Source organism: Scyliorhinus torazame, chromosome 4 (assembly GCF_047496885.1).
Source record: "Scyliorhinus torazame isolate Kashiwa2021f chromosome 4, sScyTor2.1, whole genome shotgun sequence".
Taxonomy (NCBI): Eukaryota; Metazoa; Chordata; class Chondrichthyes; order Carcharhiniformes; family Scyliorhinidae; genus Scyliorhinus; species Scyliorhinus torazame.
The window spans coordinates 291020744-291035134 of record NC_092710.1 but is presented as its reverse complement, the minus strand read 5'-3'; the positions used below and the strand labels follow the sequence as shown (position 1 = coordinate 291035134).

The window sequence follows — 14391 nt, the reverse complement described above, 5'->3', positions numbered from 1 at the left end:
GATCTCTGAGGCCCCTGAAACCAAACCCGGCCTTCCGCCGATCAGAACACACTGAGGATCGCCGCCCCCTTGAACCCACACAGGGCACCCCCGACCCAATCATGCTCCCAGGTGGCACTGCCAAGGTGCCAAGCTGACACTGCCAGTGTGTCCAGGAGGCACCGTCAGTGCCAGGGCACCACTGTGCCCAGAGGGCATGCAGTTGGGAACCTCCATTCCCCTGGGAGACCCCCATGAGTGCCTTCCACCTGGTCCCCATTTGCGAGGACCAGGGCCGAATAGTGGTCGCCCGAGGTATATGAGTCAAAGGGGATGAATCTCATAGCCTAAGGTACCTCAGGAATCCGCACATTAGAGTGAGGCTTACTGCCTCGTTGGATCTCGCGAAGTGTGGTAAGCCGGGTAGATCCCATGCTGCATGGTGGCAAGCTGCATTTCTGTCGCAGTGTGGCTGTTGGATCACGTCTACTGTATTTTGGGTCAGCAGAGGAACAGGCATGGGGATGCCAGTTTTCCAGACTCTGACTAAAGCAAACACCTGTATAAAAACCACTTCTGTATCGCCGCAGAATATATTTGAAAATGAATGCTCCAAATAGTACCTGGTCACAATATTCTTTCTGCATTCGGATGACAAAAAAGTTAAAAACTAATATAATAGCAGCAGGGTGGCACAGTGGTTAGCACTGCTGCCTCATGATGCCGAGGTCCCAGGTTCGATCCCGACTCTGGATCACTGTCCGTGTGGAGTTTGCACATTCTCCCCGTGTTTGCGTGGGTTTCGCCCCGACAACCCAAAGGTCTGCAGGGTAGGTTGATTGGCCACGTTAAATTGCCCCTTAATTGGAAAAAAATTGGGCACTCTAAATTTATTTTAAAAAAGGCAAAAAAAACCTAACGATGGGCGTCATTCTCCGACCCCCCGCCGGGTCGGAGAATGGCCGTTGGCCGCCGTGAATCCCGCCCCCGCCCCCGCCGAAGTCTCCGGTACCGGATATTCGGCGGGGGCGGGAATCGGGCCACGCCGGTTGGCGGGACCCCCCGCTGGATTCTCCGGCCCGGATGGGCCGAAGTCCCGCCCAGGAATTGCCTGTCCCGCCGACGTAAATCAAACCTGGTATTTACCGGCGGGACCAGGTGGCGTGGGCGGGCTCCGGGGTCCTGGGGGGGGGCGCGGGGCGATCTGACCCCGGGGGGTGCCCCCACGGTGGCCTGGCCCGCGAACGGGGCCCACCGATCCGCGGGCGGGCCTGTGCCGTGGGGGCACTCTTTCCCTTCCGCCTCCGCTACGGCCTCCACCATGGCGGAGGTGGAAGAGACTCTCCCCACTGCGCATGCGCGGGAAACTGACAGCGGCCGCTGACGCTCCCGCGCATGCGCCGGGAAACTGACAGTGGCCGCTGACGCTCCCGCGCATGCGCCGCATTTCCGCGCCAGCTGGCGGGGCAACAAACGCCATTTCCGCCAGCTGGCGGGGCGGAAATCCCTCCGGCGTCGACCTAGCCCCTCAATGTTGGGGCTAGGCCGCCAAAAATGCGGAGCATTCCGCACCTTTGGGCCGGCGCGATGCCCGTCTGATTGGCGCCGTCTTTGGCGCCAGTCGGCGGACATCCCGCTGTTGGGGGAGAATTTCGCCCATAATTTCCCCACTTTCCTTAAAAAGTGACCTCAAGCAATTTTCTGTGAGTTTTTCACACTCTGACACCTCACTAAAGAGACCATTCTTCAGCTTTTTGGACTCTGGAGATTTGCCCGCACCACCTCAAAAACAGCAGCAATAAATCATGTATGATCATTGATCTGAGGAAACAGTGTTAATGTCACTGAACTAGTAATCCAGAGGCCTGCAGGCTGATGTTCTGGGGGCACAGGTCCAAACCGAGCTCAGCAGTTAGTGGAATTTATATTCAATTAATAATCTGGAAATGAAAAGCTAATGACCATGAAACCATTGTCAATTGATGCAAAAACCCATCTGGTTCACTAATGTCCTTTCGGGAAGGAAATCTGCCATCCTTACCTGGTCTGGCCTACATGTGACTCCAGACCCACAGCAATGTAAAAGCAAATTATTGCAGATGCTGGAATCTGAAACAAACACAGAAAATGTTGGACAATCTCAGCAGGTCTGACAGCATCTGTGGAGAGAGAAGGGAGCTAACGTTTTGAATCTGGATAACTCTTTGACAAAGTTGAAATTTATGCTGTGGTGGAGGGGATGCATGGAACAGTGGGGCTGGATAGAGGGCTAGTGATATGTGGAGATTGACAAATATGTCATGGAGAAAGGGAATGTAAATGGTGGTGGTGATGACTAAGAAGATGCTGATAGTGGCGCAGTAAGAGATCAGAACAAAGGTAAGCAGCGGTTAAAGAACAACTTGGAACAGTGAGCAGGTGGCCCTCATGGGGAGGGGAGACAATGGTGAGGGGGAAATGGATAGATGGAAGAAATGAAAATAAATGGGTAGAAGTCAAAATGGGGTGAAGTTGGAAGGGAGAATTCACAGTCTGAAGTATTAACTCAATGTTAAGTTCCTGCCTAATCGGAAGATGAGGTGCTGTTCCTCCAGTTTGCATTGGGCAGGTCAAGGATGGACATGTGGACAAGAGCTGGACGATGAGTTCCAATGCAGTCTACTCTACATTGGAGAGACTAAAGACAGACTGGATAACTACTTTACAGAACACCTTCAGTTCGTTCACAAACAGGACCCAGACCTTTCTGTCACTTGCCATTTCAACTCATCATCCTGTTGTCATGCCTTCATAACTACCCTTTTCTTTCCATTAAGGGGCAATTTAGCGTGGCCAATCCACCTACCCTGCATATCTTTGGGTTGTGGGGTGAGACCCACACAGACGTGGGGTGAGACCCACACAGACATGGGGAGAATGTGCAAATTTCACACGGACAGTGACTGGGGCCGTGATCAAACCTGGGTCCTCGGCAACGTGAGACAGCGATGCTAACCACTGCGCACCCTGCCACCCCTTAACTACACATTTAACCTGTCCTGTGGCCTTCAATAATCTGTGGACAAGCACCCCAAGTATCCTCTGTTTCTCTGAGGTTCCTAATGTCCTGCCATTTATTGAGTCCTTCCTTGTCTTGTTACTCCTTTCCAAGTGCATCACCTCGCACTTTTCAGGGTTAAATTCCATCTATCACTGACCTGCCCGTCTGACCAAACCATTTATATCTTCCTCCAACCGAAGACCTTCATTATTTCGCAGCCTGCCAATCTTCATGTCATCCGCAAACATACTTATCATCCCCCCAACATCCTCATCGATATTGGTTATATGTATGAGAAATGATAACGGACCCAGCACAGATACCTGTGGCATGCCACTGGACAGCGGCCTCCAGTCACCCAAATAGCCTTCCACCTCCATCTTCTGTTTGCTATCATTAAGCCAGTTTTGAATCCATATTACCAGGAGATCCTGGATCCCATGTGCTTACCTTCTCTGTCAGTATCCCATGTGTGATCTTGTCAAAGGCTTTACTGAAACCCATATGAACTACATCAACTGCACTACCCTCATCTACACACCTGGACCTCCACAAAAATTTCAATCAAATTTGTTAGGCGTGACAACCCTCTGACAAAGCCACGCTGACTGTCCCTGACCAAACTTTGCCTTGCCTCTTCAAGTGGAGATTGATTCTGTCCTTCAGAAGAATTTTCTCCAATAGATTCCCTACCACCGATGTGAGTCTGTAATTCCCTGGTTTATCTCCACCACCCTTCTTGAAAAGTGGAACCACACTTGCGGCCCTCCAATCCTCTGGCACCCCCCCTGTGGCCAGAGAGGGATTAAAAATTTGGGTCAGAGCCCCTGCAATTTCTTCCTTTGCTTCCCACAGTAGCCTGGGATCCAACTCATCCAGACCTTGGGATTTGTCAGCTTTTAGCCCTGCCAAAACCTCCAATCCCTCCCCACTCTTTATGTCAACCCGTTCAAGAGCCTCCCTATCCCCGAAGTCTGTACCTACATTCTCCTTCTCCTGTATGAAGACGGAAGTACTTATTTAACACCCTACCAATGTCCTCCGGCTCCATGCACAGATTCCTCCCTCGGTCCTTAATGGGCTCTACTCTTTCCCTGGTTATCCTCTTCGCCCCCAATATACTTACAGAATAACTTGAGATTCGCCCTAATCTTACCCACCAATGTCTTTTCATGTCCCCTCTGTGCTCTCCTAATTGCTTTCTTAGGTTCCCCTGCACGTTTTATACTCCACTAAGCCCTGATGGTAACAGATCCAAATAATTGAAAAAATAATTGAAAATAAAAGTTACAGAGTTATTGGGGAAGTACAGTGGACTGAGACTAATTAGATTACTCCCAAATGAGCTGGCATACGAATGATGGGCCAAATGGCCTCTTTCTGTGCTGCATGTATCTCTGAGAGGGTTGTGAAGGCATGGATTGATCGATTAGAAATAATAGTATGCAGGGCGGCACGGTGGCGCAATGGTTAGCACTGCTGCCTCACGGCGCTGAGGACCCAGGTTCGATCACGACTCTGGGTCACTGTCTGTGTGGAATTTGCACATTCTACCCGTGTCTGCGTGGGTTTCACCCCCACAACCCAAAGATGTGCAGGTTCGGTGGACTTAATTGGAATATAATAATTGGATACTCTAAATTTATTTCTTAAATAATAGTGTGCAAATTATTCTCTATCAGCCCAATTGTGATCGGTCAAATGAGCACAGAATCATCCCTACTGTGCAGAAGCCATTCGGCCCATCAAGCCTGCATGACCCTCCGAAAGAGCACCCTACCCAGGCCCACAGTCCCTCCTTATCCCCATATCCCATCTAACCTTTTGGACACTAAGAGGGAATTTATCATGGCCAATCCACCTAACCTGCACATCTTTGGGCTGCGAGAGGAAACCAGGGCACCTGGAGAAAGTGCAAACTTCACACAGACAGTCGGCCAAGGGTGGAATTGAACCGGGGTCCGTTCATATATTCGTCTTATAATGCGAGCGTGGATTCCGCTTGGCTTCCTAATTGTGCGGCGGCTTCTTCATAATAAACAGGATGGGTGGGTACACAAATACGCAATACAAGTATGCCCCTTTCCCCTTTATCTGTTATTGGTGATGTTGAACACTCAGAATCTAGGAGGAATTTGGGGTTGCACAGATACCTAGTTTGAAACAACTAAAGGACTAAGAATTTTTTTTCTCTTTACCGCTGGCTGAAAGACATGGGACATTAATGCAGAGTAGAAAAGTGCCATTGGTTTCAGCCTGAACACATTTAACTTTTATTGTTCCCCAGAAAAAAGCCCACTTTGTTATTTGAATAATTGCTAATGAAGGTGCGAACAGACAGCCAGCAATCCTGCTTTGACCTAGCTGTCAGCACCTTCTCTTCTCTTTCTCAAGCAAAATTAGTGCACAATCTACCGGGCCATCTATAAGCAGGATACTTTCAAACCTCCACAATGCTTTTCATTACACATTTAAAGAGCACCCTCACTCTGGCACCTTGCAGTTTTAAAATTCAAAACCTACTTTTTGTGAATGGCTGCCAAAGAATTGAGACGGGGTGGGAATAGTGTGGGGTCACTTTCTGCCCATCAAACCTGATTCACTTCAAATTAATAGCTCCAAGCTGAAGACAATGGGTTGCCTTTAAGCCTAACAGTCAGAGATAAGGAAGCTTTGCTGGATAGTAATCTGCGTATTTAGCTGGATTTTAAACATTTAGCTTCTTATGCGTTTCTTCCTTACCACTCCTGACCCAATCAATTATTCAACTCTGAAAGACTCAGGTAATGCCTTTGGCATACAGACCATTCATGGAGGAGGATTTCATCACCAATCCTCTCTTTGGAAATGAAAATGTTTGCCAATGACCATTAGAGAGAAGTAGGTTAAACACAGACTCAATTAAGTAATTTAGCAGCTACAGGCGGATTATGCCATGAGTCACAGCTACAGCATGGGATTATTCTATTTGCAGCACGGGTAGACATTAATCAAGCACAATTGCCTCACGCACATTTTCAGATGCCATTATTAGCGGCAGCCATGCAAGTTATGACTCTGCCAGAAATTTAGGGGGCAGCATGGTAGCATTGTGGATAGCACAATTGCTTCACAGCTCCATGGTCCCAAGTTCGATTCCGGCTTGGGTCACTGTCTGTGCGGAGTCTGCACATCCTCCCCGTGTGTGCGTGGGTTTCCTCCGGGTGCTCCGGTTTCCTCCCATAGTCCAAAGATGTGCAGGTTAGGTGGATTGGCCATGATAAATTGCCTTTAGTATCCAAAATTGCCCTTAGTGTTGGGTGGGGTTACTGGGTTATGGGGATCGGGTGGAGGTGTTGACCTTGGGAAGGGTGCTCTTTCCAAGAGCTGGTGCAGTCTCGATGGGCCGAATGGCCTCCTTCTGCACTGTAAATTCTATGTTAAAAAAGAACAGAACAAGGCTCACGGCGTCCACTGCAATACTCTGCCGTGGCGGGAACATGCAACAATTTAAGTCACTGCTGTAGAGAATTCATAGCCCATTTGGCCCAACTGGTTCATGCTCCAGATGAGCCTCCTCCCATCCTGTTTCATTCATCTTACCCTATCAGCATGTCAGCTGGTCTGAAATTTGAGGTGGGGAACAGCGGGGGAGGGGGTCTCTCTTAAAACAAGTAATCCCCCTCCGCTGATGCAGACAGAAGAGGAAATTAACCAGGGTTTCTGTCCCTGAAATCTAAGAATAATAATAATTTTTATTAGTGTCACAAGTAGGCTTACATTAACAGTGCAATGAGGTTACTGTGGGGGCAGCACGGTGGTGCAGTGGTTAGCATTGCTGCATCATGGCGTCGAGGACCCAGGTTTGATGCCGGCCCCAGGTCACTGTCCGTGTGGAGTTTGCACATTCTCCCCGTGTCTGCGTGGGGCTCACCCCACAACCCAAAGATATGCAGGGTAGGTGGATTGGCCACGCTAAATTGACCCTTAATTGGAAAAAAAAGAATTGGATACACTAAAAAAAAGTTGCTGTGAAAATCCCGCAGTCGCCACACTCCGGCACCTGTTTGGGTACACTGAGGGAGAATTCAGAATGTCCAATTCATCTAACAGCACGTCTTTCAGGACTTATGGGAGGAAACCGGAGGGCACAGAGGAAACCCATGCAAACATGGGGAGAACATGCAGACTCCGCACAGACAGTGACCCAAGTCAGGAATCAAACCCGGGTCCCTAAATATCTAGTGCCTCCAGCTGGAAGTGCATGAGTTCTCCATGTTGAGTTAAGGCATGCTTAAATGCAGTGCTCCCATGACTGAATAGTCTGTCTATATTCACTCTCTCGGTTCAACTATGAAGGGAACCTATTTGGCTTAGATTGTGAAGGGCTATCAGCAACCCTGAGACCATACCCCAGCACAGCTTAGTGCCTTTGGGACAGGAGGAGTATTAAAAAACACAAGATGCTTAATATATTTTGCCTGCCAGTTTGGTATATAAGTTGACAATCACAGAATCCCTACAGGGCAGAAGGAGGCCACTAGCCCATCAGATCTGCACCGACCTTCTGAAAGAGTACCCTACCTAGGCCCACTGCTCCGCCCCATCCCCATAACCCCACCTAACCTCCACCTCTAGATGGGTTTGCATCTGGGCTTGTGTTAATTTCAATGTCAAAATGGTGTTGTATTGGAAAATACTTTGGGAAGTGCTGATCTACGCTTTACAACTTGTTAATGGCTCTCTATCACAAAAAGCCAAACTCAATCCTGAGAGTGTAGCGTTTTATTTTATTTTTTATAAATTTAGAGTATTCTGGGCAGCATGGTAGCACAAGTTGCCAGCACTGTGGCTAGCAGCGCCAGGGTCCCAGGTTCAATTCCCCGCTGGGTCACTGTCTGTGCGGAGTCTGCATGTTCTCCCCGTGTCTGCGTGGATTTCCTCCGGGTACTCCGATTTCCTCCCACAGTCCAAAGACGTGCAGGTTAGGTGGATTGGTCATGATAAATTGCACTTAGTGACCAAAAAACTTAGGAAGGGTTATGGGGATAGGGTGGAAGTGAGGGCTTAAATGGGTCAGTGCAGACTCGATGGGCCGAATGGCCTCCTTCTGCACTGTATGTTCTGTGTTCTATTCAATTTTTTTTCACAACTAAGGGGCAATTTAGCGTGGCCAATCCACCTACCCTGCATATCTTTTGGGTTGTGGGGGTGAGATCCACGCAGACACGGGGAGAATGTGCAAACTCCACACTGACAGTGACCCAGGGCTGGGATCGAACCTGGGACCTCGGCAAGTGCAGCATTAAGTTTGGTTTGAATGTATCAAAGCTTCCCACTGACCTTTCCTAACCTTGGAACTTAAAAACTACCCGAAGTGTAGCAGTTTAAGCTAGTACGGAAATGAATCAATTTGTGAAAGTCTATTTTATTTGCGCAATGTAGAGGGAAGAGCCAATCACTTCTATGTTTTTTCTCTCTTTCTAAACAAAGACCAAATAAAACTTTGTTGTATTACAGGGAATCCCCAGAACTGGTGCATTGTAGTCAGCAGCTATTCAGTGGCAAGCAGCAATCTTTCTAATGTGGGTTTATTTCTTATGTAGAGCCACAGAGCACAGCAGCAGGAAAGAATTTTGCTGATGTTCACCCTGACGTATATTTGGTCGTGTAGATGGTATACTGACATTCACTGGAAGTCAGTCACTGTACTGACTACTTGTTTAGGCTGGGCTGTGCATTTCCTGTTTGTGGTTCTTCTGAATGTTTTCCCACACTCCTGTACAGTTTTTTGTTTACTGTGTTTATCAGCTCAATCTCTTCACTGCCTTACTTTTGTTCCCTTGAACCTTGATACCTTCGCTCCCCTTCCCCCACCACCCCACCTTCTTCTGCCTTCCCCAAGAAAGAAAAGGCTATGGGTAATTCTACTTTGGAGTTGTACTAAGCCCCTGCTGGACATATCATTAACTGGTCCTGATGAAAGCTTACTGACTAGAAATGTCAACTTGTTTCTCTCACCACAGATGCTGCCAGACCTGTTGAGTATTTCCAGCATTTCTCTTTTTATTTCAGATTTCCTGGGCGCAATTCTCCCAGCCCTGCGCCGGGCCGGAGAATCGCCGTAACCGTGCCACGCCGCCCCAACGTCGGCATGCGATTCTCTGAGGTGCGGAGAATCGGCGCCATTTGCGCCGGCGCGTTTGGTGCGCCGCCAGTCGCGAGCCGCTTTCCGTGGCCGGGCCGCCGATTCTCCGGCCCGGATGGGCTGAGCGGCCGCGCGGAAAAAGCAGAGTCCTGCCGGCGCCGTCCACACCTGGTCGCTGCCGGCGGGAACTCTGCGCGAAGGGTCAGGGGGCGGCCTGCGATGGGGTCTGGCCCGCAAGCGGGGCCCACCAATCGGCGGACCGGCCTCTCCCCCTCCCTACTTTCATCCAGCCAGCATCCCCCCAAAATAAGCCCTACTTAGTTGCACGTCCGGCCCCAGAACCCCCGCTCCATGTTTCATCGGGGCTGGCGCGTTCTGTAAAGCCACAGCGCATGCGTTTACGTTGCGTGAACCGCTCCAGTGCCGTGTTGGCCCCCTATGGACGCCAGAATCTCTAGTGCCCGCACCCGTTTTGTGCATTGTGAAACGCGACGGCATAATTTACATAATTTAATTGGCCTCTGTTCCTGAACAGTTTTTCTTGTATATAGATAGAACCATAGATTCCATAGAATCCCTACAGTGCAAAAGGTGGCTATTCAGGCCATTGAATCTACATTGACCCGCTGAAAGAGCACTCTACTTAGGCCCATTCCCCCCCAACCTACCTCCGTCACACTACCTAACCTGCGGATCAATTTTACCACTGCCAATCCACTGGACATGCACATCTTTGGACAGTGGGAGGAAACGAGAGCACCCCGAGGAAACCCATGCAGCAACTGGGAGAAAGTGCAAATAGTCACCCAGGGCTGAAATTGAATCCGGGTCCCTGGCGCTATGAGGCGGCACTGCTAACCACTGTGCCACTGTGCTACCTCCAAAGGCAGTGCCATCACTGAGAAGAACCTGCTGAATCCATTTGTGCAGAGCCTAGATGGATTCCCAACTTCAAAGTACAGTGGCACTCAAACAGCCTTCTGATGAACCATCTAACCTGTTATTCACCTGGAAGCTAGGCACTGATGATATCCATTAATAAGAAATAAGGGAATCCATTCTTCTGGCTATATTTACAAGCAGAGATCTGCGTAGTGACCTCTATATTGTGCGTGTCACATGCAGGTATCATTATCATCCCGCCAGCAACAACCTGAAAGGAAACCTGTCAGAATTGCCATTCGTAAGACCCTGATCTTAAACAGATCTGCTTTCTTCCTCGCTGCCAACTCCAATGAGTGTAGTATAATTACTTTAGCGCTGCTGTGAGACCCATTTGGGGTCTACTTGTACCAGTTTAGCACTGAATACAATATAAAAGCACCATCTGATGTGTTAGCTCTCCAGAGTTTCCTGGCCTTTTGTTAAGAGTGCTCTAATTGTGCCCACATCCTGGGTTTGCAGCAGAGTGCACTCCTCCAACACAGGAGCAGCTTAAAATAAGTGAAGTCCCAGCCTCAAAAGGTGGTGTTGAGGTGTAGGCCTCAGAAGCCTGTTTTTCTTGCGTAATTAAAACCATCACTTGACTTGATACGCACATGACAGAAAATCAAACTCAAGCCAGTAACAAAATAATAGACACAAGGGGCGAAATTTTCCGGGAACGGCGCGATGTCCGCCGACTGGCGCCCAAAACGGCGCAAATCAGTCGGGCATCGCGCCGCCCCAAAGGTGCAGAATGCTCCGCATTTTGGGGGGGGGGGGGGCCGAGCCCCGGCCTTGAGGGGCTAGGCCCGCGCCGGACGAATTTCCACCCCGCCAGCTGGCGGAAAAGGCCTTTGGTGCCCCGCCAGCTGGCGCGGAAATGACATCTCCGGGTGGCGCATGCGCGGGAGCGTCAGCGGCCGCTGACGGCATTCCCGCGCATGCGCAGTGGAGGGCGTCTCTTCCGCGTCCGCCATGGTGGAGACCGTGGCGAAGGCGGAAGGGAAAGAGTGCCCCCACGGCACAGGCCCGCCCGCACATCGGTAGGCCCCGATCGCGGGCCAGGCCACCGTGGGGGCATCCCCCGGGGCCAGATCGCCCCGCGCCCCCCCCAGGACCCTGGAGCCTGCCTGCGCCGACTTGTCCCACCGGTAAGGTAGGTGGTTTAATCTACGCCGGCGGGGCAGGCATTTTAGCAGCGGGACTTCGGCCCATCTGGGCCGGAGAATCGCGGGGGGGGGGGGGGGGGCGCAGGGCGATCTGGATTCCCGCCCCCGCCGAATATCCGGTGGTGGAGAATTTGGCAACCGGCAGGGGCGGGATTCACGCCAGCCCCCGGCGATTCTCCGACCCGGCGGGGGGTCGGAGAATCTCGCCCAAGGTGATTATTCCATCCCGCAAAAAAGCTGTGAGAGAAGAAAAACGTCAGGGAAAAAAAACAACTCTCACTCTTTATTTTAGGACAAGATCCAATTTTTGACAAAACAGCAGACATTGAGCTAATCGCATTACTGAAGGCAGCAAGCCAAATCAAACAAGCTAAATAACTGGATCAAAGCGGAATTACTGTCAACAAAGAAACAAAAATGGCTAGCTGCCCAAAGAAGACACAGAAAGATGCTTGTTAGGTTAAAGACATTTTTTGCAAGTCACGTAAATGTATACTCGCTGATGCCATGCTCAGGGAGAGCATGGGGCATTGTTGCGTGTTGTATGCCCTATCCCTGATCCACACTTTCAGCATGGCTCCTCATCTTGGAATGCAGGAACGTGTGCCAATTTGCCCAATGGAGCCCTTCCCGGGAATGAAAAATGTGAAAGATGAGCAGCATAATTATCCCAGAACACCACAATGTCCTGCTTTTGTTAGTAATGTCTGGAGGTGGAGAAAGAAACCACACATTGACCTTCCTAATCAATATGAAACCTGGCACCTATTTTCACTTTATGAACAGAAATTTTGAGATGATGGTCATCTTGATTAACCGTGCACCTAACAGGGCAGAGCAAACTATTTGTCCACTACAGGTTGTGTAAAGAAATGTTTGCATTTATGTAACAAGTTTCAGAAGCACTGGGTGGACATCTCAAGATGATGTACAGCCAATGAAGTGCTTTCAAAGGGTTGTCACTGTTGTAATGTTGGAAACGTGACAGTCAATTAGCATGCAGTGATGTGAAAATGACCAGCTAAATTTGATTTTGCAATGTTGATTCAGGGACAAATGTTGGCCAGCACACCAGGTTAACTCCCCTGCAATTCTTTGAAATCTGGGGTGAAATTCTCCCGCAACGGCGCGGTGTCCGCCGACTGGCGCCAAACACGGCGCCAATCAGACGGGCATCGCGCCGGCCCAAAGGTGCGGAATGCTCCGCATCTTTGGCGGCCTAGGCCCAACATTGAGGGGCTAGGCCGACGCCGGAGGGATTTCCGCCCCGCCAGCTGGCGGAAATGGCGTTTGTTGCCCCGCCAGCTGGCGCGGAAATGCGGCGCATGCGCGGGAGCGTCAGCGGCCGCTGACAGTTTCCCGGCGCATGCGCGTGAGCGTCAGCAGCCGCTGTCAGTTTCCCGCGCATGCGCACTGGGGAGAGTCTCTTCCGCCTCCGCCATGGTGGAGGCCGCAGCGGAGGCGGAAGGGAAAGAATGCCCCCACGGCACAGGCCCGCCCGCGGATCGGTGGGCCTCGATCGCGGGCCAGGCCACCGTGGGGGCACCCCCCGGGGTCAGGTCGCCCCGCGCCCTCCCCCCAGGACCCCGGAGCCCGCCCACGCCGCCTGGTCCCGCCGGTAAATACCAGGTTTGATTTACACCGGCGGGACAGGCAATTTCTGGGCGGGACTTCGGCCCATCTGGGCCGGAGAATCCAGCGGGGGGTCCCGCCAACCGGCGCGGCCCAATTCCCGCCCCTGCCCAATCTCCGGTACCGGGGACTTCGGCGGGGGCGGGGGCGGGATTCACGGCGGCCTACGGCCCAGGATCTTTAACATCCAACCAACCAGGCAGGTGGGGCCTAGGTTTGACATCTCATCCAGAAGTACTTCCTCAGCACTGCACTGAAGTGTCGGCCTTGGTTGTTGTGCCATTGTGGGATTTGAACCCAGAATCAAGTGCGACCAACTGAGTCACAGCTGGCACGCTGAACATTTGTTCATCTGATTGAATGGCATGCAATCCTTCCAATGATGCCCTCTTACACATTCTTCCTTTCCTTCACATCTCACCACTGGTGGCTATGCTTTCAGTCATCTAAGGTTTATTGTGGAACTCCGTCCATAAATCTCTCCACTTCTCTCTCCTTTAAAGCTTACCTCTTTGACCAAGCTTCATAGACTTAAGTTCAACATGAGTTGCTCAATCTCTCCCCCTGTGGCACGGTAGCATAGTGGTTAGCACTGTTGCTTCACAGCGCCAGGGACCCGGGTTCGATTTCCGGCTTGAGTCACTGACAGAGTCTGCATGTTCTCCCTGTGTCTGTGTGGGTGGGTTTCCTCCGGGTGCTCCGGTTTCCTCCCATAGTCCAAAGATGTGCGGGTTAGGTCGATTGGTCACGCTCAATTGCCCCCGTAGTGTCCAAAATGCCAGACACTATCTGGGTTGCCAGATTGCGGGGATGGTATGGAGGTGTGAGCTTAGGCAGGGTGCTCTTTCAGGGGCCGGTGTAGAGTCGATGGGCCGAATGGTCTCCTTCTGCACTATGACTCTCAGGGCTTTTATGTTTGCATTCTATCGCCACTCATTTCTCAATCTGTTCCCTATTAGATGGTTCCATCTGTCCCATCAGGTTCAGGAACCATGCACCATAGTAGCCTCATGTGCAGAACAATCTTACCACTGTGATTTGTCAAGCAAAATCCAAGTAGGACACATAGTTTAATTCCCATGCTAGGTTTTAAACAGAGCTTTTGGAGATAATTTTCATGTTTACCACTTGCAAGCGAGCAATAATGTCAGCCACATCTTAGTCGGTATCTCTCTTTACCAATGACTCACAAGGTTGTGGGTTTATGTCCCTCTTGGGAGACCGGAGCACCAAAACATCGGCTGGCATAATAGTGCTAAACTGTCAGAGATGTTTACCTTGGATGAGACATTGCACAACAGCCCTCCTGCTTTCTAAGGTGAAGCACAAAATGTTTCATCATTCTCTCCCTGACTTGTGCCTTTCAGATGGTGGTGGAAAGGCTTTTGGGATTTAGGTTAGTGGCAAAGGTTAGGGTACTCTGAAACCCACGTACAATGAGAGAAGACAAAAGTCTAGATTGCAGCATTACGTAAGTCATTCAAAGTGACCACTTCAGCCGCAGAGCTGCACAGCTGACC

At 50.6% G+C, this 14391-nt stretch overlaps 1 protein-coding gene across 10 annotated transcripts in view; it reads right to left on the bottom strand.

Annotated features, from left to right (window-relative positions):
* The window catches only part of LOC140410991 (PR domain zinc finger protein 1-like), a 121190-nt gene that overhangs the window by 71679 nt on the left and 35120 nt on the right, over nucleotides 1-14391 (bottom strand). The window contains exon 3 of one of the 10 annotated variants that reach the window (XM_072499888.1): nucleotides 2021-2088. The exons of the other annotated variants lie outside the window; for them this stretch is intronic. The gene's annotated coding sequence lies outside the window, so the exon portion shown is untranslated. The remainder of the gene's footprint in view (nucleotides 1-2020; nucleotides 2089-14391) is intronic. 10 annotated transcript variants of the gene reach the window in all.